This window comes from Xiphophorus hellerii, chromosome 13, assembly GCF_003331165.1.
Source record: "Xiphophorus hellerii strain 12219 chromosome 13, Xiphophorus_hellerii-4.1, whole genome shotgun sequence".
NCBI classification, from domain to species: Eukaryota; Metazoa; Chordata; class Actinopteri; order Cyprinodontiformes; family Poeciliidae; genus Xiphophorus; species Xiphophorus hellerii.
This window is the reverse complement of record NC_045684.1, coordinates 20,562,970-20,584,492: the sequence shown is the minus strand read 5'-3', so window position 1 is coordinate 20,584,492 and position 21,523 is coordinate 20,562,970. Positions and strand designations below refer to the sequence as shown.

Here is a 21,523-nt window from a genome sequence, read left to right as displayed (position 1 = left end):
TTTAGTCAGGAGGGATGGAACAGTTTTGTCCTGGGCTGCTGTGAAATCGCCATGGTTTATTCATACCCAGCGTCTTTCGATTTCTATTTACATGTATGAGATTTCTTTCTACAGTTTTCTGCGTTCGAGTCCTGTGAGACACTTCAGACAGCATGATGGAGTCTAGTGTGGCAGACGCGAAACCTCGGCGGAGAAGCGCTGGATTGCTTTGGGAAAGAAAGAAAACCCAGCTGTTTTATAATTACAAACAGAAAGCGGGCGGTTTCTAAAAGTCCATAGCATCCCTCCTTTTTAAATTTTTGTCAATGTAACTGCATCTCATTTCCCTATTGGGCATCAGATTGCTGCTTATTGCTTCCGTAAAGAGCAGAGAGAATTTCCAAAATCGGGCAAAGCTCTTCTCCCCTGAGCCCCAATTAAAACTTCCTTTGGCAAAGTGGAAGCTTTTTATCCCTCACTTTCTTTTTCCCTATTTTATTTATTTATTTTTGTTTTTGCCACATTTCATAACAAACTGCAGAAGAAAAAAAAACATATTTATAGCACCCTTTTAGAAACTTACAGCCAAGTGAGGGAGGAACGAGAGGATGAGATAGGCGGAAGACGAAAAGAGCAAGAAAGCTATTAGTCACGCATTAGAGACAAATTATGGAATAATTTAAATGTTAAAAACTCCATATCTGTTTTTTAGCCTCCAAAAGTATTCTGTTTTATTAAACCTTTGAGAATTACCGCACTGCTTATGTAAACTAGTGAATGCAACTGGCTGTGAGATGCCAGCAACATAAGAGGCTTCGAGAAATTTAAAATAAGACTTTAGGTGTTCAGCGGACAGTGGCTGTCACACTCAGTGGAAGTTTCTGCCAAATTATACAATGCCGCGCAAAAGTATTTACACCCCCTTGACCTTTTTCACATGCAGTCTCATAATAACTGCAACTGAAAGTGTATTTTATTGAGATTTCATGTGATAGACCACAAATGGGAGCAGGAAAACATACATGTATTTTTCTTTTACAGATAAATGTTCTCCATCTTCTTCTTTACAAGACATCTCAGCCTCAGTCGTGTTAGTCAAATCTTTTTTTTCATGGGTTGCAAAATTCTCAGATTTAGGTCTGGACTTTCTCAAGACCCTTCTAAAACATGAACAATATTTTTGGCAGCTATTTTACTAGATAGACTATCGAGCACATTATTTTGCCATATAAATACGGATTTTACCATACTTCATACAGTTAAACACGGTAAAATTCTGGCAACCACAGCTGCCGGTATATTACTGTAAATAGAGACGGTTTCTTTTACAGTGTACAATTAGAGTGGCGGTCCGGCTGGAAGGTTAACCGTTATCAGTTTCCAGTTTTTGCAGCGTCTCAACTATTTCAGAATATTTAGATCCTGTCTTCTCTGACCAGCTTCCCTGTTTCTCTAAGGAAAAAAGAAATTCTCACATGAGATGTGAGTCTTTATTCACTGTTGACCTCTTGTTGATCTGGTGATTTGGCCCATGTCTGGGTCAGTTATGCCACACGCCTTTCATTTTTGGATGAAGGGTTCAAAAACGCATGTCAAGTGTCCTAAGACTGGAATATTCTGCAATGAGCTAACCCTGGACAAAATCTCTCCACATTTGATCCCAGACTTGTCTGCTGTGTTCCTCGGTCACCGATGTTCACTGGTGTGCTACAACAAAATCTCTCGGGCCTTCAAAGAACACCTGAATTTAAATTGAGAGGGATTTACATCTATTATTTAATCAGATGACTCCTGAATGTAGTTGATTGAATTTATTTAGGGGTACCAGAATGAACACGGCCAAATACATTTGTGTGGAAGTTTTCAGATTTGTAATTCTAAATAAAAAGGGAAAAGCATCTGTCATTTTCCTTTATCTTTGTATTTATATGCTGCGTTGCGTTGGTCTATCACACACAAATCCTTAAAAAATACATCAAATAAATAAATTGTGAAAGTTGCAGGCGTTCAAGTTTAAAGTACATTTTCAGTGTACTGATTTACTGCAGGTTCAGGCAGTGCTGGTTTATATCTGGACCTGCATACTAATGTCTCCACATTATACATTTTCACTGCTTTGATGGAGCGCACTAAGTTGTGCAATAATTAGAGATGCTTTTGGAGTGCCTGCAAAGTTATATGGTTGTGCTTTTTTTTTTTTATCCATTTCTTTCCAATAGTTTCCTAAGATTACAGCTCAACCTGTGGGTCCGCAGCACACAAATCTCATCAAGACTTTAGGAAAAAGCCCACAAAAAGCCCACAGTGTTCCACGAAGATCAGTCGGTGCCAGCTGAGGAAATAAAACAGAGTCCAATGAAACAGTTTTCACTGAGTTTTTCAAAATCGTGGTCTCAGGATTGTAAACAGGACGCGAAGGTTCAAACACAAACTCTGTCATGTTTGACAGCAAAGACGAGTTTGGCTCGGCAAAGTTGGACAGCGCTCTTTCGACCAGTATTGTCAGATCCTTAAAGTAAAGCTGAATCTCGAACACTGCCTGCTTTCAACTGCAAAAAAGTAGATAATGGGCCAGATTAGTGTCTGTTTTCCTACTGTTAAAATGAGGTTAAGCTATGATTCATCAGCTCTCTGATACACCCGTGTAGATCAGTCGTGAGGCAGGCCATTCCTAGGGGATTAAATTAAAGGCAACTAAAGTCTAGTTGAATTCAGTTCAAGCTCTTACAGACATTTCATGCTGTTTGCAGAAGGGTTTACAAATCTAAGGGTTTGGTTTGCAAATCAAAAGCTGTTTGACTTTGAAATGGATGATTTGGCAAGTTTTTATGGTCACAACCCACAAAATCCAACTCTGCTGCTCAACACGCACACATTTCCCTTGCAAATATACCATTTGAAAATGAAACATGGAATCCACTGGTTAAAGATTTCTCACCAAGAAGCATTACTACAACATATAAATAATCGAACACAAATGGCCTTACTTCTTTTGCTAAGAATGGAAATTCTGTCAAAAGTTTGAAAGTTTTGGGGTTACGTCAGACCCAAAGTCAAGCTACAGATGTTTTAATCTTTTAAGTAGGACTTTAAACAACATGTTTTATTCTATCGGTAGAGTCTCCAACTTCATACATCGACATGGAACAAAACTTCCATCTGATTCTGAGTGATTTTGGTGTCGGGCTCCCGCCGCACGCCAACCGAGTCACTCGAGCACACTACAGAGGCTCCAAACTTTTCAGTGTAGCTTCCACTGTAACTTTCCGTGGCTCGGGCACACTCTGTCACTTTGAGACTGGCATATTTACGACTGTGATCCTGAGCTATTTCACTGCGGCGCAGATAAGAGAGCCACCATTGCTCCACATAAATGAAATCAGGGAGTGTATCTCACACTGGTACATGACACGCAATGAAATATAGAAGAAACCATGCAAACTGGTTGGCTGTGTTGCAACTGAGCTTTGTGTATGTATGTGTGGCTGTGTAGTGGAGACAATGTGAAAGCTGGGATCAGATAGCAGGGAATGCATCCCAGACTGGATTTAGAGTCTCACCGATAAACGGATGGAAAGGGAAGATGGCCTCAGATATTTATTGACTGTAATGCTTTTGCAAGCTCGGATGGTGCTGAAAGAAGCAAAGGAAGCATATGTGCTATTTGTCTTATGCAGTTGTGCTAGACTGGACTTCTTGCTCAACAGTTTGATGAAATTAAGATAATATAAATGCGATGGCCAGCAGTAGGTTTCTTCAACAGAGCGGACCCTAAAGCGAAGGATTTACAACTTTTAATCAGATCAGGCAACTTTTTGAACAAAATTGAACCGCTTAGCTCTTAGTCATATGAAAGTTAGAAATAAATGTAGCATATATTTAGCAGTAATAGAGCACATTCATCATCTATCACTCTCATCTGGAGTATACAAAGAAATTTATCGTTGTCTTCCTGTCTTGACTGAGTCCTATGCACCCAGGCCTGCTTGTCAAAGAGTAACAAAATGGTTTATTTCAAGAAGTTTATGTCCCTAGTAAGTATTCGTCTGTAGTAAGACTGAAGCATCCTGGGAGAGAGTCTGATTAGCTACAAGGGGGCAAGCCCTGAAGAGACCTTTCCCAAGACCTTCTCCTGTCTTCCTTCTCTCACTGCTGAAAGCAGGACAAGGGAGTCTTATGAGGTTGCTTTGAATGTGGAAATCAGCATAAGCATCAGCACTACAAGGTTGGGAAAAACACATGACTGTTTAATATATTATTAAAAGTAACATTTTCCAAGTTTTCTACCACTTTATGGGTACAGAGTAACATAAGACTGCTAAAATATTATGTTCTCAGCTACATTGGCTTTTTTTAATCATCTTGCTACAACCACAATTTTCAATGTATTTCGTTTAGATATTATGCAATAGAATAGAGTTTAGATTTATGGCCCGAGCCCGACCCGAAATTTCTCCTAGGTCGGTTCAGAATTATTTGCTTGATAGTTCGAACGGGCATACGTGGCGCCTTTAATAAGCCTGCTCTACAGCACAGAGAAAACCAAATGACAATGCACGACATAAAGCTGCATTAGCATACTTATTATAGTTTAAATAGAGGAGTAGATAGTTTAACATGTTGAAGAAATAAAGAAAGTAAGTCGGGTGCAGAAGTTATTCAGACTGTAACAAGCGCAGCGGTGGCAATAGGATCCTACATCGCATATGATTTGGCCTTTACTCACCCTGCTGCTACAACAAGTGACAAGATGGAGCTGGAAGACATTGAACAAAAGATTAAACCAGGTGAAGTTACACTTTCATTAGTGGTCTAAAAATGAAAGTAAAAATAAAAATAATATGTTGGGTTATCAATGAAGTTGGATCAGGCTCAGACACGATGCCTACAATGATATTTTGTTGTTGTTTTGTTTCTATGTTTACGCAATAGATATGTGGATTTGAGATTGGATTTGAATGTATTAGTGATTTTATTTAACTGAAAATTCAATAAAAATATTCAAATAATTGTGAAGTGGAAGGAAAATTAACGTTTTCCAGATTTTTTTTTTTTTTTTTACAAATAATAATGTTTGGGGCTTCCTTAAATCCAAACCCATCTTTCTCTCCAGTTACAGATGAATATCTTTTGGGGCACGTCCATCTACAGTTTACTATTTGAGGCTGGTGGCAAAATGCCAATAAACTGTCTAATGGCTTTATTTCAACAACATTTTTTGCCACTCTTACATGAATGCCAGATTTCTGGAGTGCACAACTGATTGTCACACCTGAGTTGTAGAGCTCTGCAGCCCCCTCAGAGTCACCACAAGCTTCTTGGCTGCTTCTGAAGAGGGCTGTCCTTGCCATGCCTGTCGACTTAAATGATTATTACATAAAATTGCAAAAAAAATATGTTAAATTTTGCGGTTGTCAATGTGAAAAATTCCATGAAGTGTAAATACTTTTGCGAGAAAATGTAAGCATAAGGCTAAATACAAACATCTGTGACTGACTAAAGCTGGCATATTATGTAAGTATTGGGGCACTAAAGCGTTGTTTTTCTAAGTCACGGATAGTTTGGGTTTTTTAAAAAGGCTTAAAGACATGGGAGCTGTGTTGAGAAGGTTTTAGAAATCTGAAACCTTCTAAACATTTCAAAAAATGTAATGCTTGCATTTTATTTTTGAAAATATTTCTAACGATTCGAGAAGCACAAGGAAAGTTCACAAGAATCAAAACAATTAGATCATTATGGTTTGAGGTTATAAGAAAACACTACTTAGATTCTACACTTGAATAATGGATTTTTAGTCTTTGGTAAATCTTAGATTAGTGAAACTACCTCAAATGCACTTTATCCAGTGTGAGAGCACTTATGAAAACAGTTAGGACTTTTAAAGGAAGAGCTTTTCTGAGAGTTTGGCCTCTGTTATGATGTTCTACTTTCATAAAGATATTTGATCCAACATTGTCATGTAGCACAGAAATGTTTTGATGCACACATTTGATGCAAACAAAGAGTTAAAACAGTTTAACTCTTAAAGCAACAAACAAAAGGATCTCAGTCAAATCCTCGTCTCGTGGCTCCTTCCCACTTAACCCTGTAGATCTTGGCTAAATGCTTCGACCCAGGTTCTCAAACATTTGACAAATTATCTAAAAGTCTCATTAAACAGCAAGAGGAATTCATAGCAGGAAGCGCTAACTGCTAGGGCACGCTTATATATAATACTCACAAGGCAGTGCACTGCAAAAACATTCAGGGAAGCACACAATAATGGACTAGTGCATTTGCATGAAGATAAGTTCATCCCTTCCTCAACCTCTTGTCAGCTGCTGATTTCCCCCGCAGCTACTCCTATTACTGCCCCAACCAGGAAACCTGTTATACATCTTGACATCCTGGGCGTCTGCAGCTATGCCGTGCAGTAAGTGGACGGAATACTAAGCAGGCTTATACAAAGCCTCTATATAAGCTGCGGCTCAGAAACAGAGTTGAGTTATACATGCATTTAGAGATCACTGCGAATGTTTGTGGTGGGAGATTCACTGTTTAGACTCGGCTATCATTCACGCCTCCTCTTCACCCCCTACATCCTCCTTCCCTCTCTCTGTATCTGGTTCCCGATGTCAACTGCACTTGTTCAGGTTTGGATGTATTATTGTTTGCTCCCTCCCTTTGCCGTCTTCGCACAGTCCTCCTGATTGCAATCGGAAGTTTCAGCCTTCCAGCATTAAGTATGCAAGCCTTGCTGCATGCAGTGCTTTGACTATCGGCAATCAACAAATGCTACCGACTCGTACCTTCCTCCTACACACACACAAAAAGTTTAAGAGAAAAAAAAAAGAAGAACTAACACTGGCTGACCAAAACAAAACAAAACAAAAAGTCAGAACAACTATACGTTTCTAATAAGAAGCTCTGGTTTTTAACCATGTTTGAATTTTTTCCTCCGATATTTAAAATAAATTGCCCCAAAGAAGGACACTAAAAGTATCAGCAATATGCCTTTAAAGATGTTTTTCTTGTCATTGTGTTGGAATCCATATGGTTTTTTAAATAAAATATCCATCATCTTTTATGTTTATCTTTATTTTAAATCCTAAAAATAGAAATAAATCACTGGCTTTTAAAAATTGACAATACATTTCCTGAGATATATTTTTTTTTACAAGATTGTCTCTCTTATTTTATTTTTTTTTTTTTTAAATGTCATGTAACATTTGCAGCTCTAAATGAGTTTTATTTCTGTCCTGAGAGCAAAATGACCCGTTATGTTTGTAAAGGTTGCAGACCCCTGGCTTAAATATATCTAACTGGATGCCCTTTTAGAGTGTTGAGGGAAGATTGTGTTAAATATATCTCTTTTTTGTAGGGGTGTGTGTGTGTGTGTGTTTGCAGAGTTGTGGTTTGAAATAATCATTTGCACTGAAATCCAGAAATGCATAAAAAAATAAGTAAATAAATTCAAGAAACAACAAACACAAGCACATGGCAGACAGGATAGACAAAAGATGTCAAAGAGTGACGTTAGGTTTGTAATGCCAACACCAAAGACAAAGAAGTGATAGCAACATTGCTACCTTTTAAGTTCTTAAAGAGAAGATTTAAATTGAGATCTTGACAGGAAGTAGTTGGAAGTCAGAAGAAATGTCGTTTGATTGCAGCAGCTTGGGGACTTAACAAACCGGCACTCCATGACAGTATTTACAGGCCCTCTGACACAAGCTTAGCCTGCCTGTAATTTATCACGATGGCAAATGTCAGCTTGTAATCTGAAACGCAAAATATTTGGACAGAAAACTGCTCCAGTTCCAACCAGCCTTGCTAGTCTGATGTGCTCAGCCATGCATTAGCACATGGCTGCAAAATGACTCATTCTCTGGAAGCTTAGAGGGGAGTTTAGTTTGCACTCACCAGATTTTAATTGAGGTAAATGTTTTAAACGAGTTGCACTGATTAATTATTGACGTTTAAAAGGTTTTCAGACATTTTGTAAACACAGAAGACATATTTGTGGAGATTTAAGTTGCCCAAAAGAACTTTCAGATGAACTGATACGACTTGTGCGGCAATCACGCCTTCATTTAAGATACATTAATAGAGGTTCTGTCTGCTCAATGACTGTCATTAAGTGTGTTTTATTAGAAAGCAGGATACAAAATGATATTCTGGATGAAACATACAACACATATATCTTGTTTTTATAAGTCCTGGAGTTGCACAGCAATTTGTTAACATGGTGTACACAACATATTCAAGAAGGATTGCTTTTTTTTGTTGCATCTGCATTCTATAATAATACATATGACCAAATTTTTCAAGGCGTTGCTGTCAAGAACTCTGTAGTAACTTACAGAAATGTTTGCACCAGTGCACACTTTTCTGCAGGGCCTGTTTCACTCTGAAGGCAAAAAGAGTAACCTTGTCGCAAACCTCTGGTGTCAGGCCGTGATGAAGTGGGCACATCTAGTGTTTCATATTTTAGTAATACATTCTGTAACAATCTAGTCCCTCAGAAACGTGACTTTTCTTGCACACATATGCCTACCTTTCACTCTGACAAGACTTTTGCAGAAAGCCTTCATAGTGAGACTGGACTAAACCAGCACTTTACTCCTCAGAATTTGTCCCTGGGAATTACAACCCTGCAGTGTTTATGACCCCGAAGCCTGTATAAAAACACTTTATTTAGATGGATGTCAATAAATTTCAAATAGGCCTCTTAAAAGTCAATCATCTTATTCGGCTAGTTCAGAGCCCGCTACGATTTTGAAAAGCGCTCTAATTAATTCACGATCAATTAAACTTTGAATTGGGAGTTGTTGAGGAAACTCTATAAAACTTTTTTCTTTTTTCATTACCTTTTAAGATGATAAGCCAAGGTCTTGAATCATTTGATAAAAATCTGAATTTGGATGGAAAGTGTTGGCTTTAAAAGTCACAAATTCTTGGCTTTAAAAAAAAAAAAAGAGGTTCGGGCTTAAAAATGTTAGGAGTTACTTATAATTTTAATCTTTAATTAAGCAAAGATTATGCAGAGAATTGTACAGAATGGTAAAGAATATAATTTAAGAATAACTTAAAACCCTAATGAGACCTGATGAAACCTATGAAATGCAGCGATTCTTAACAGTGTTCTTTAAAAGAGTCATGATACATTCCAGCTAACCAAATAACATCAGACTGGTATAAGATTGCCTCAACTTTGCAGAGAAGATTTGTCCATCCACCATCTTTTCCTAATCAGAAATCAAGTTGCAGATATTATTGATCTGGGCCCTTCAGTAAACAGTGTCTGCTTCCACGTCTACTTTTAGTGGGATGCACCATGAACAACCTGAAAGGAAGGAGCAACTTGTGAGCGTTTTGTTAAGGATAAACCCAGCCACCCGACGGAGGATGCTCCTTTAAACTCAATTTAAACAGCTTCTGTCAGGAATCTCATGTTTTTCGGACATGGAAAGTGTCGGAACACATATGGACAAGTAAATTAGGGGATTTTCAGTTTTGGTTTTTGCACTCGCCACTCGGTTCTTTTTTTTCCCCCCCATTTTGATACAACTGAAACACCACTGTCATTACAGCTTACCAGACCCGATCTGTCTATCCAATTCTTGCTACAGCCTACTACCGTTTGTAAAAAAAATGACACCAAGACTCTTAAAATTCTTATGCAATTAATGTGTGAAGATCCACTTGAAGAAGAAAGTAGAAAGGGCTTTGCTTCCCGGGGCATCAAATTTAAGGTTTTACAGATAATTGCCTTTAATAAAATGATCAGCTAAGATATGACCACCATCAGTCATACTAAACTGAATTGTTTTAATATCAAAGAGACAAATGACCCCCTCACTGTGGTGTTTGGTTGTTTTAAGCATGCAGATTTTATTAAGAGTAAAAAAAATAAAATAAAATAAAATACACAACTGTAAGTATTTTTTTTCTAATTTGGGTATTAGCATTGACCTATCTTTAAACTATTAGATTTCAAATTTGCACTTCTTTGAACTTGAGAAATTATTTTGCTTCTAATTCTCAACACTGGATTAAGCACAGACAATAATGCTCGCATCTCCTTAACTCCATGCACACAACATATGGCAGCCCTTTACTCTTCACTCAAAATGTCAAACCCCCTTCTATAAAAATAGAAAAAGGTTTGTGCATGTTGCTGGACCTCCGCTGTATTAACATGGCTCGAAATTGCTTGGGGGCTGATTAGCCCTTTTAAACTTCAGTCTGACGATTTGGGCCTGCCACCTTTCATCTGTTAATGGATAGCATTTCATTTTGCATTTGAGCATCTTTTCTACAGCGACATGGTATGCACACACCCAGCAGCCCGGCTTAAGTACTCCTTTGATCTGCCTACAATAGAGGAGTAGCTTAGGGATAATAGTCAGATCACCTCTCCAGCCCCCTTCTCATCCGCTCCCTGTAATATCAATGGCAATAGTCAATGAGCAAAGCATCATATCCGGAGTAATGCTGGAGAAGGGCAGCTCTGAAACAGAAACCCTTTCCGGGGCAATGACTTTACCATTATTGCGTGTTAGCATTACTGGGTCTAATGTATGTGGCTCAACGCTGGGTGTAAACAAATAAGCATCCCAGAGATGTCGGGATTCAGTGTTGTAGGTCGATTTATGCTTCGAGAGAATAGCTGATGCCTTTGTTCTGATAAGCAGCCAGACCGCAGAGATGGACCCGGCCCGGTTATTGTCAGTGGGAGACAACAGAGGAGTGTTGCCATTCAAGCCTGATTCCTTGGCAGTGATTATATTCTGCAGAGATCAACTGTCTGCCAAGGCAGATTACACCAGGGAGGATGAAACTGTTGGAGTTTTAACAGTCTGTCTCCAAAAGGTGGTCTATCATGGATACTCACAGAGGAGGATATTTGCTACATATTTGTTTTATTGGTGCTTTTTTTTTTTTGAGTGGCAATGCAAAACGGAGCATAGAGCTCAGACACCCATCAAAATAATGAGCTACGACATTTGATTTCCCTTTGGGATAAAGTATTTTTACATTTGAATTTCAATTGAAGAATAAACTATTTTTTTCATAGAGCTTCTAGCAACTTTAACTGCATTCCTTACGTAACAATCAAACAAGAACCGTTTTATGTGAATACACAAATGTTTCAACTAGGGTTCCTATGAAAAAGTATATTTTAGAAACACCAAAATTATGGGTTTTTTTTCAGATACTATTTTTTGTACCTTAATACAGATGAAGACATTTTGTGACAAAGTCTACCATATTCTATAGACAATATGATTTAGCATTTCAATCAACTTTTTTAGAGTGCCGGTTTACAACACATCATCTCAAGACACTTTGCAAAAACGAGAAAGACAATTCAATCATGCATTCAGTTTACCCTAAACCCAACAATGCCCTGACGATTACATTGGAAACTCTAGTGCAAGCAGCAATAGAAAAGTTTATTCCAAAGTGAATGTGCTGAAAAGACTGCAATGCAGAGAGTCCTGTCTGGGTTGAATTTGAGTGCATGCTGAACAGAATCTTCACATAGTGAACAAAGTAGATCTTAAAGGTCCTACTGTTCCGGTTGATGGTAATGATCAGAGCAGGACGCAACTGTATCCACAAGGATTCAGTTTGACTGAGAGGGGCAGTGAGCAATCCTGTTTATGAGCCACCCTGGATGGAGGTGAGCGTTGGAGAGTGGACAGGCAAGCAAGGATTCGATGGAGGATCCAGGCGAACAGCTAGGTGTGGCATCAGAAACATATCTGGAGGTCAAGGAGTGGGTCTTCAATAGGGCACTGGCTGCAAAAGAACAGAAAATGGAGAAGAGTTAAGTACCAGAAGCTATAAGCAAAATCTTAATGAACAGAGCAATTAGTTGACCGGTTACCAACGACCGGTAGCAGAGAAATCACTCTTCAGAATACTGTACCCTTGATTGCAGCTGATGAGCACAAGCCTGAGGCTTTACCTGCCAGTCACTTCCTGAGGAAGAGGAAAGTAGGAAAAACAAACACTCACACAACCACCACCCATCGCACAACCCAGTGGACACAACAAACAATGCAGTGAAGTCCAGTTTATAAACCCATATAGCGACAGTAGAGAGGGAAACTCTTTTTTAACAGGAAGAATCTCCTGCAGAACCTGGCTCAGTGTGAACAGTCCTCTGCCACGACCGACTGGGGGTTTGAGAATACAGAGCATATATAGGCCCACGCAAAAAAAAAAGAAAAACAGAAGCCCTCATCCAGGACTATTTTCTATGTTAGAGGAAAAATAAGTTAATGGCAGTGTTAGCTCCTTCAGTGGCTTCATCTAGGAGAGAAACACATCTTAGCAGATCACTTCTGAGTGGGTCTTAAAGGGTGTAAAGTGAAAGAGAGCACATTCAGTTAGTTGCAGCAAAAGCTCAGCCAATAGCTTTGCCTAGAAGAGAGACACATAATGTTGGCCTCTGTGTTGTGATGGACAGGGAACCTGACCAGGGCCCACTTCCCAACTAATGAGTGCCGGCATAGGCTTCCAGCCTCCCATGAACCTGGAGAAGACAGCTTTTGCTGCAATTAAAGGTTCAGGTTTTTTTGCGGTACAACTCATCCAGCATTGCAGTGTTGAGTGTTCAAAGATTTTGGCTAAAGCAAAGGGAAGTAAATGCACATGTGTAGCAAAAATGTCACTTTGTTAGATGCTCATTGTAACATTTATGACAAAATATTATCATACCTAATAATATGATTATGAAGCTCCTGATCTTCCTTTGTATTTTTAACACATTAGGTAATTTTAAAATTATTTAACACATTAATATAGTAACTGATGGTTGTATGATTGTGAGTGCATGCATAATTCAAGAGGTCAGAACTAATTTGCCTACATCTTACATCTTCAAAGGTGGGCGAGGACTGAAGAATTGTTGCTAATTAGGTAGCACACGTTGTGTATTTGTGTGTGTGGAGGCACGACACTTTTCCTCGCACATTGGCTTCCATGGCAAATCGGATCCGTGCTAAAGTGGAGGATATGCTCAGATGACTCACGGAGTGGGTTGAAGTAAAATTTATGTAAGGAAAAAAAAAAAGGTCAGGGCGAAAGAAACAACAAAGATCAAAATCAAGGAAATTGTCACACCTGTGTGATGGAGTGGTTTGGCACCAACTTGCTAATGAATGGAAAACTCAAACGCAGCCAATTAGACACAGTGCTTGTTAAAGCCGCCAAGTAACACTTGCTGTGTTGGGATGGATTGGCCTTTCATGGCAGTTTTGGGCCTACTGATATGGCTGCTGACAAGTGTGTTAAAAAATAGGGAAAAATGCTTCCGGCCAAACTAGTCTGCTCTGTTTGCTGTGGCATTCTCATCATAGTGGGCAAAGAAATGAGGGTCAGCTGGCTAAATGGCACCACCAAAAAAAAACAAGCAAATAAAACACATCCGCTGGCTGCCTGCGAGGCTTCACAACAATATTCAAGCCCCTTCAACTTCATCACGTTTTGGGAACTCATAACAGCAACGTATAAAAAAAACAAAAAACATATAGACTTAATGTGACAGACCAAAATAAAGTTATGTATAATAAAGCGTGGAAGAAAAATTATACATCTTTTCCATTTTCTTTTTTTTTTCTTTTCCTTTTTTACAGTTTCAAGTGTGTAGAGGCAAATTTGTACATGAACAATAACCTTTTCCATTATTACATTTCTAACACACACAACATCCCCTACAGTCACCAAGAGTGTGACGTATGTAGACAGCGTCTGGTTTTTCAATGGAAAAAAAAAAGAGCAAACCATCTATTTAGAAACAAACTTGGTCTGCAACAACAAAACTCAATGGCAGGTAACAGAAGCAACATTTTTGTCACTTAGTGTCAGATTTCTTCACAACAGGAAAATGTGACTGTTGCTGTGGTAGAGGGGGAAGGTGTTTAAAAATGGAGATTTTTGGCCAGGTGAGTGGTTAGACTGTTCCTTTTGGTGTTCTTCAGGTAGCATTTTCCAACAAGACAAACTCTATTACCAGCTCATTGATGAACTGGAAAAGAGAAGAGACACAAATATTAACTTACAGAAGTCTGAAAATGCACCTTTGTTGTAATGCATTATATAAAAGAACTTCAGTGTTGTAAATGGTTGTTTCCTCTGCAGCGTGTTGCTAGCCTGGTGGAGCTCTGCCTCCTGGTTCTCCTCACTGACTAAAGTGATGCAACACAAGGGGAATGTGTTCTTTGAAACTTCTTTGTTGAGCCTCAGACATGATGAATATTGTCACCGAACTGGCCTTTCTGCTTGTCTACAAGAGGTCCAGCTCTACTACTCACTGGTAGGATGTGAAATGCAGACATGGACTCTTCACCATTTCTCAATTTTCTTGTCTTTGCTGTTGTTACGTCATTATCATATTCATAGTAGACTGTTTATTAAAGTTTTTTTTTTTTCATTTAGATCAAAGAGAGCGTATTCTGTAAAACGGAGCTTTACATCATCTTATAATGTTATTCCTCCAGCAAAAGCATAGCTGGAGTTTTGCTTTGATTCTTTCATAGAAGTTTGAGGAACCCTTGAATCTCTGGTGGCAGCCATTCAGGCTGTGGCAGCCTAAACGCAACCCCCTGCCGAGCAGCAGTAGCAATTAGCAAACACCCGGTGGAACTGCACGTCTGCTCAGCTAATCATGCAAACTACACTACGGTACTTCTTAGTCTAACACACCTAAGAAAGGTTGTAAACAGCAGTATGGGAAGCATTGCTGTCAAGACATGCTGAAGGCGGACTATTGAAAAAATAAAAGCTTCTTAAAGGGACACAGACCCAATTCCAAAGTGTTAGTCAAATTTATGTTAAGTCATGTTTGACATATATAGTGTATTTATATCAACTGAAGACAACATAGCTACTTTACTGTGCTATAAAATGGAAATATGTGTCTGAAAATTACATAATACTGCCCCTTTAAATTTACAATTAGATTTTATAAAACAGTAGTAGCTATAGCAACCCCTCCTCCCCCCCAATGCTGCCACCACTTTGCATGGTGCAAAGAAAGATCAATTCTGGCATCATGTAAAATGTGTTTTTTATATTTTTGCAGTGTCTGCGATGGTTTTTTTTTATTGCTGCTTACCAGTACAAAAAAAAAAAAAAGGACCGGATTTTTACAGCATGGAGAGATCAACCCCCATGAGGTGTTGATCTCTCCAGACCCTCCAGAGCTACAATACTTCCTTTGGGCGCTTCTGTGATTAATGCTCAGTTCAGGGTTCAGGTGGACGGCCATGTTTTGTGTGCAGTTGTGCTGCGATATTCCCATGTTCAACTAATGGATTCAGCAGTGCTGTGAGAGACGATTTTGTGTTATAACTTAACCCATAATTACTTTGTGTTGGTTAATCACACATGGCAAGGCAAGTTTATTTATATAGCACCTTTCAGTCAAAGACAATTCAAAGTGCTTGTACAAGAAAATTAAAAACAACATTTAAAAAATCAAGCAGATTAAAAATAGACAAAATAAACATTAAAATTTTGAATATAGTGAATGAATAGAATTTTAAAAAATTAAGAATAGGCAACATCAAATAAGAAGGTTTTTAACCTTGTTTTAAATAAACTCAAGGTAGGGACAGTGTTACAATGAGCAGGAAGCTTATTCCAGAGTGTTGGAGCATAACAACTAAAAGCTGCTTCACCATGTTTAGTTCTGACTCTCGGAATGGTTAGTAGGTTTGATTCTGATGATCTTAAAGGTCTGAGTGGTATATATGGTTGAAGAAGGTCAGAAATGTAGTCTGGGTTTCTATTATGAAGTGCTTTGTAAACTATTAAGGAGATTTTAAATTCTATTCTTTGAGCAACAGGCAGCCAGTGCAGGGATCTTAGTACTGGACTGATATGCTGATCTCTTTTTGTTTTAGTAAGGACTCTTGCAGCAGAATTCTGGAGAAGCTGGAGCTGTCTTATTGCTTTTTTTTGATAATGCAGTAAAAATGCAATTGCCATAATCGAGTCTACTAAAAACAAAGGCATGAACTAATTTTTCAGAATCTTGTGGGGACATGAGTCGTCTAATTTTAGCAATATTTCTTAGATGGTAGTATGACATGAACGATTGTGGTTGCAAAATTGCATTTCAAGGCCTACGACTACCTTTGCAAAATACTGTGTGTGCTGCTTCATTTTATTTTTCTCTTTTGCTAGCTTCATGAGAAAGGGAATCGAGGGAATAGGGGAGTCTAGATTAAAACAGTGATGCACTGCCGGGCTGCAAATCCTCCCCACCCCCCAAAAAGGGGGATAGAGGGAGGTGGGGGGTGGTGGCTGACGGTGAAGATGAAAGCAGGGCCGATAAGCAAACAGGTGCATAAAGACAGTGAGAAGGAGTTCAAAAATAGAATATTGTAGAGCTAAGCCAGCAGGGATGAATAATGGAGAAGGAAGGAAAATGCAAACGTATAGTAAGGAGGGGAGGAGTGGTGTGATTCCACATGGGAGGATGACACATGTCTTCTTCTCCTTGGAGAGTAAAAGTAGAATTGGGGGAGGGGCTGATTGACTGGCACCATCTTCGCCTGTCATTCAACATCTACTCATCCTCATCAAAGCTGGCCGGGCGCCCTGCGATGAAGCCAAGGGCAGAAAACGAGCAAGGCACATTAAGATTCATCAATCTGAAGCTGTTCCCTTCCAAACAAGCTCACCACATAAAAGGTTTTTCTTCCTTTCTCTCTCTCTCTCTCTCTCTCTCTCTCTCTCTCTACAGATATCAGTAAAGCCTCACCTTTTATTTCCCTATTATTCTGGCAAGCCATCTAAGAGTCGTGTCAACTGTTTCTGGTTGAAAACAAGCAGCGTTAAAGTCACCGTCATCTCTTTGAAGGAGTATTAAAGAAAATAAAAAAGAAAAAACAATTAAAAAAGGCAAACATAATTTGCTGTCAGCCGCTGCTGCTGCAGTCGGAAAAATATTTTCCTCCCATCGGTCTCTGCTCTCTGAGTCAGGTAGGTTGAGTCACAGACAAGTCAAACATGCTCCTTTTCTCGCGCCCCCCCGCTCTCTCTTTCACTCTCTCACTGTGCTTGTTTTACCAACACCAATATGTGGTTATTAATTACTGCGTGGCGTCAGCTGCTGAGTCCAAACATCCTGAATACAGTGGCAGAGTGACTCACCAGACTGGAGCTGTCCGAGGAGGCTGCCAGCGACGAAATACATCACACACATCAACACTGCGGCCCACCGCTGGTGCCTGAGAAGAGGGTGTCTTAGCACTGCACCCTGCTGTTCAGCGCGGGTACTGCAACACTACCAAGCTAGATCTTCAGCACCATCTGGTGGCGAGGGAAGAGAATGCATTTATTCGAAATTTAATTTTGTGTTGCTATGTAGCGAAGAATTTAAGCGTCGCCCACAACTACTAAATTATGTCAGAGAATGAGCCGTACACTGATTTTGATTGAGAGGAGGAACATTTTCCTTCGTGAATATTATTGCAGCATCTTGTATTCATACTGGCATTCTTTGAATAATTGTGCCTCCCCAAACAACCTGCTCCTAAGTGGCTATAATTATACATCATTTAGGGAGAGCTTGGGTCATTCAAACGTTTAGATGTTTTTGTCTTGAAATCAGTTGCTATGGTTTTATGTTATTTACGTCCTAGCAATCTGCTATTATTTGAAAGAAATCCAAAGCATAAATTAGACTGATAGCAGCAAGATAGCTTCATAAAAATACACATTACATTTTTTTCTCTCACTGCTTGACATTAAATCTAACAAAAATGTTCCTGTTTTAAGTCAGCTAGAATTACCACAGCTTTTTCTAGATGGTAAATAACAGAATATTAAGAATATTAATTGTGCACCATGAATCTAGAGGTGTTTAAGCATGTCTATATATATTTCACTGAGCTCTCTGGACAGCTCTTTTAATAAAGTGAAGGCAAACTCTCAATCGCTTCTGCGAACACACTGCAGCTAATTCTTCTTCATTGGGATTCGGCGGCCTCTTCAATCTGACTTAAATGTGGCTGGGAATCAAAACTAGGAATCAAAACGAAAAAATCTGAACGAATCCAGGAGAATTAAAACGTTAGTTCTAGTAGAAAATGTTTGGGATCCACTAAGGTAAGGGAACTAAGCTTCTAGTAACTTAAAAGAACAAAATTTGAATGATCTGTCTTATACTTCAAGAGGCTTCGACTGAAGATCCTGGTTGTAGAGACCTAAATGTTGATTAAATCTTTAGATGGATGGATGGATGGATGGATGGATGGATGGATGGATGGATGGATGGATGGATGGATGGATGGATGGATGGATGGATGGATGGATGGATGGATGGATGGATGGATGGATGGATGGATGGATGAATGGATGGATGTATTAATGGATCGAGACCTTGGTGTAATCATCAAAGTGTGCAGCAAAAAAGTAATTTCACCTAAATTATTAGTAAACTGTCCCATTTTTAGCTCCATCTCATTTTAGAAATAAAGTTGTACCTCACTGTTCTCAACAACTAAGACCTGCATGGTAAAAACAATCATCCTTCAGAGCCTGCAAAGTAAAATCAGTACCCTCACTCAAACTTCAATGCTAGGCTTCCTTTCTCCTTATTTATTACAGTTTTAAAAATGCAAACACTGTAATGTGACACCCATTTTATAAATCAGCCCCACTGCTGAGTGAGCACATAATTTCTTTGAGTGTTCACAAACTTACATAAAAAAAAAAAAAAAGCCCAGCTAAATCTTTGAAAATTAAATGGTTCTTTTGTTCTGAAGCAACAGGGAAAGATTTGCAGCAGCATCGCCTGTGGGGAGCAACTGAGCGGAAGCACACGCTCCACGTTTTGACAGAGACAATTGATCAAAACAGACTAATTAATGTATGTGTTTTACATATATTCATTTCCGTATCAAATATTAATGGAAATAAACGTATTTGTTTTTCAAATGAGTGCGAGGCCTATCAAATATTTCAGACACACCTCATTAAAGATACAGAGCCGAGAGCGAGCATGCATTTTTAAAAGGGCCACAATTCACAATGGAATCTCGCAGAGTCGGCTGCTTACTGGTGCTGGCCTAGATCGGCTCTGCAGAAAGTGGGAGAGCTGCCAGAGATCAAGCTCTTCTTGTAGGGGAGTCAAACCCCCCTTGGCCTTTATCTCCTGTAGTATATGGAAAGCAAATAGAAAAAGAATTGCTTGGGTGGGCTCTCTACATCCACCCACGCACAAATATGTCATGTAGTATTTTTTAGATATTTTATTCTAACAGTATGCTGCCGTGTTCAAAATAAAATCAAACTGATATCTCTGGCCAGATCAAACAATGTTTTCTATATGTACCGTATTGTGGAGGAGTAGAAAGCAACAGGCCTAACAGGCATGGCTTGCTGTTGATTTTGTGCAACCGAATGATTAATTGAAAATGGAGTGTGTTCAAAATAAAAGCAGCGTGGAGTTTAATCAGCGAGGTGATTCATTCGGTGTCAAACAAAATCATCGTTCAGGAGAACTGTCTACTTTGATTAGAAAGCCGGCTGGATGAAGAAAAACACATGAAGGACCGCAGGAATAGATGTCCTGATCTGCTGAAATGTTTTCGAATGTTTGGAACCAAAGCTAGAAAGCTGTGGAAGAAAGCTGACAACTAGCTTTTGTATTCATAAAAAAAAAAAAAGCCAAAAATGGCGAAAACTTAGCCAATAATGAGCTGCACGGTGTTCAAATTACCAGCTATTTGAACTATTTGCAGAAAGCTTTGGCAAAGTGCCACTCCTTTTCTCATGCTAATATAGCATCAGTTTCTAGGTAGAACCAAGGATCATAGATCAGTTTGACAGCATCAAAATACCTGACGAGCTCATGTTGCCTTATGCTGTATGAAATGCCCTTGAAGGTAATGTCTCACCAAAACAATGACACCAAAACACACCCAGCAAGAACATCAATCTTGTTAGCTCCTGATCAAGAAGATTAATGCTACAAAATGGCAAGCTCAATTCACAAACCTTAGTCATTTAATCTCAACAATTTTGCCTCATGTTTTTGGTTTGGAATTGAAGTTGCAGCGTTCCCAATGCGTTGGCATGACGGCACAGACCGATACTATTTAGAAGACTGTGTCAGAGTATGTTAATGTCTCAACAGTTGAAGAATCCATCATCTCTTCCCAAAGTCCCTTTATGATTTTTTGTTCATGAACTCAAAACTGAATATTGCAAATATCGCAGTACTCGCAGCAGGTAACAAAGCAATAATCTCAAACCCCGAGAACAAACGATAACAAAAGAACTAGAGTTTAAATAAATCATTCAAAGCTCACAACTTTCATGCTAATGTAAAGCCTGGTTTCTTTTTGCTTGACTAGGGTTCTGCTGGGTGCTCTTTGCTTTTGCACAAAGAGCTCAAAGTGTGCTATTGCTGTGATAAACTCGCTGAACTATTCCGCTCTATAGCTTTGTATTATTATAGCGCCTTAGAAAACACTAGCAATCATGAACGATACATCCAGGTTTTGGGGGCACCAAGTCGTGCTGTATCTCAGCTTCACAGTGCCAAACTACATTTATTGCATATTAGATGGCTTTATAATAATGTGATCTGGCCTGTAGTCCAGAGCTGCCACCTCCAGAGTTGTTGCGTAAGAGAGAATACGACCAAGAGCAACAATTTATTCCACTGTACAGCATTTCAGTGAGCCGTTTGAAATGTACTTTACAAATAAAGCTGAGAACAAACTGTACAATTTCTAAAACATCTATGAAGCAGGCATGATAAACCATAACAGTATGTACACTGTAAGAGGTAATTAAAAGATAACTTTAAAATGAGAAATACGTGCTCTTGACATGTCTTTTTTTTTCAAATTCTTTAAGATGAGAATTCAATGTCTTCCTTGCTCTCCTCACCTCACTCTGCAGTTAATTGAATCTTAAAATATGAGATATCATTCAAAGCCAATGTCACAGAGAGGATGAGAATAATCAGAAAATGTAATTGTGCTTTAGGTATTTAAAGACGTGATCCTACACTTAGATAAACATCCCTGAAGTTTCTCTCTTTACTTTTTTCCCCTCATTTATTTTAATATTTTCATTGACTGGACCTAAACAATAAGTTGGCGACTGACCTAAAAACACTGAAGGTGTCCAGTGCCTTGCAAATGTTTTCATACCCCTTGACTTGTGACCTGAAAATTTATAAAAGCAATCTCCAATGCACATGTGCTTCACTGTATAATTCTGTTGTATTTTCAGTCTTTATATATGTAAGGATATTAGAGACCTACCTGAGAAGGTGAAATACACTGAAGTTTGTGGTGGTAATGTGATAAAGAGGCTTGAATACTTTTGGCAGCAGCTGTGGTGATGAGTTTGAATTAGAAGCAACTGTTAATTTTACATCGAGCTGTGAAATCTCTGGGAAAAGATTGTTTTGCAGCGGTCAAACAGCAAAATGAACCCAAACGTGACCCCGGTTCACGTGGCACACCGGACACTGTAAAGAGAAAAGAAAACACACAATGTTGACCTGTTGAGAAACACAACG

At 38.9% G+C, this 21,523-nt stretch overlaps 1 long non-coding RNA gene across 1 annotated transcript; it reads right to left on the bottom strand.

Moving 5' to 3' along the window:
- Nucleotides 1-10,928: 10,928 nt before the first annotated feature.
- Nucleotides 10,929-17,206, bottom strand: LOC116730742 (uncharacterized). The gene is made up of 3 exons (XR_004341400.1): nucleotides 17,134-17,206; nucleotides 11,855-13,999; nucleotides 10,929-11,766 (listed from the first exon to the last, which is right to left on the bottom strand). It is a non-coding gene; the product is annotated as an uncharacterized LOC116730742 (long non-coding RNA).
- Between the last annotated feature and the right edge of the window lie 4,317 nt (nucleotides 17,207-21,523).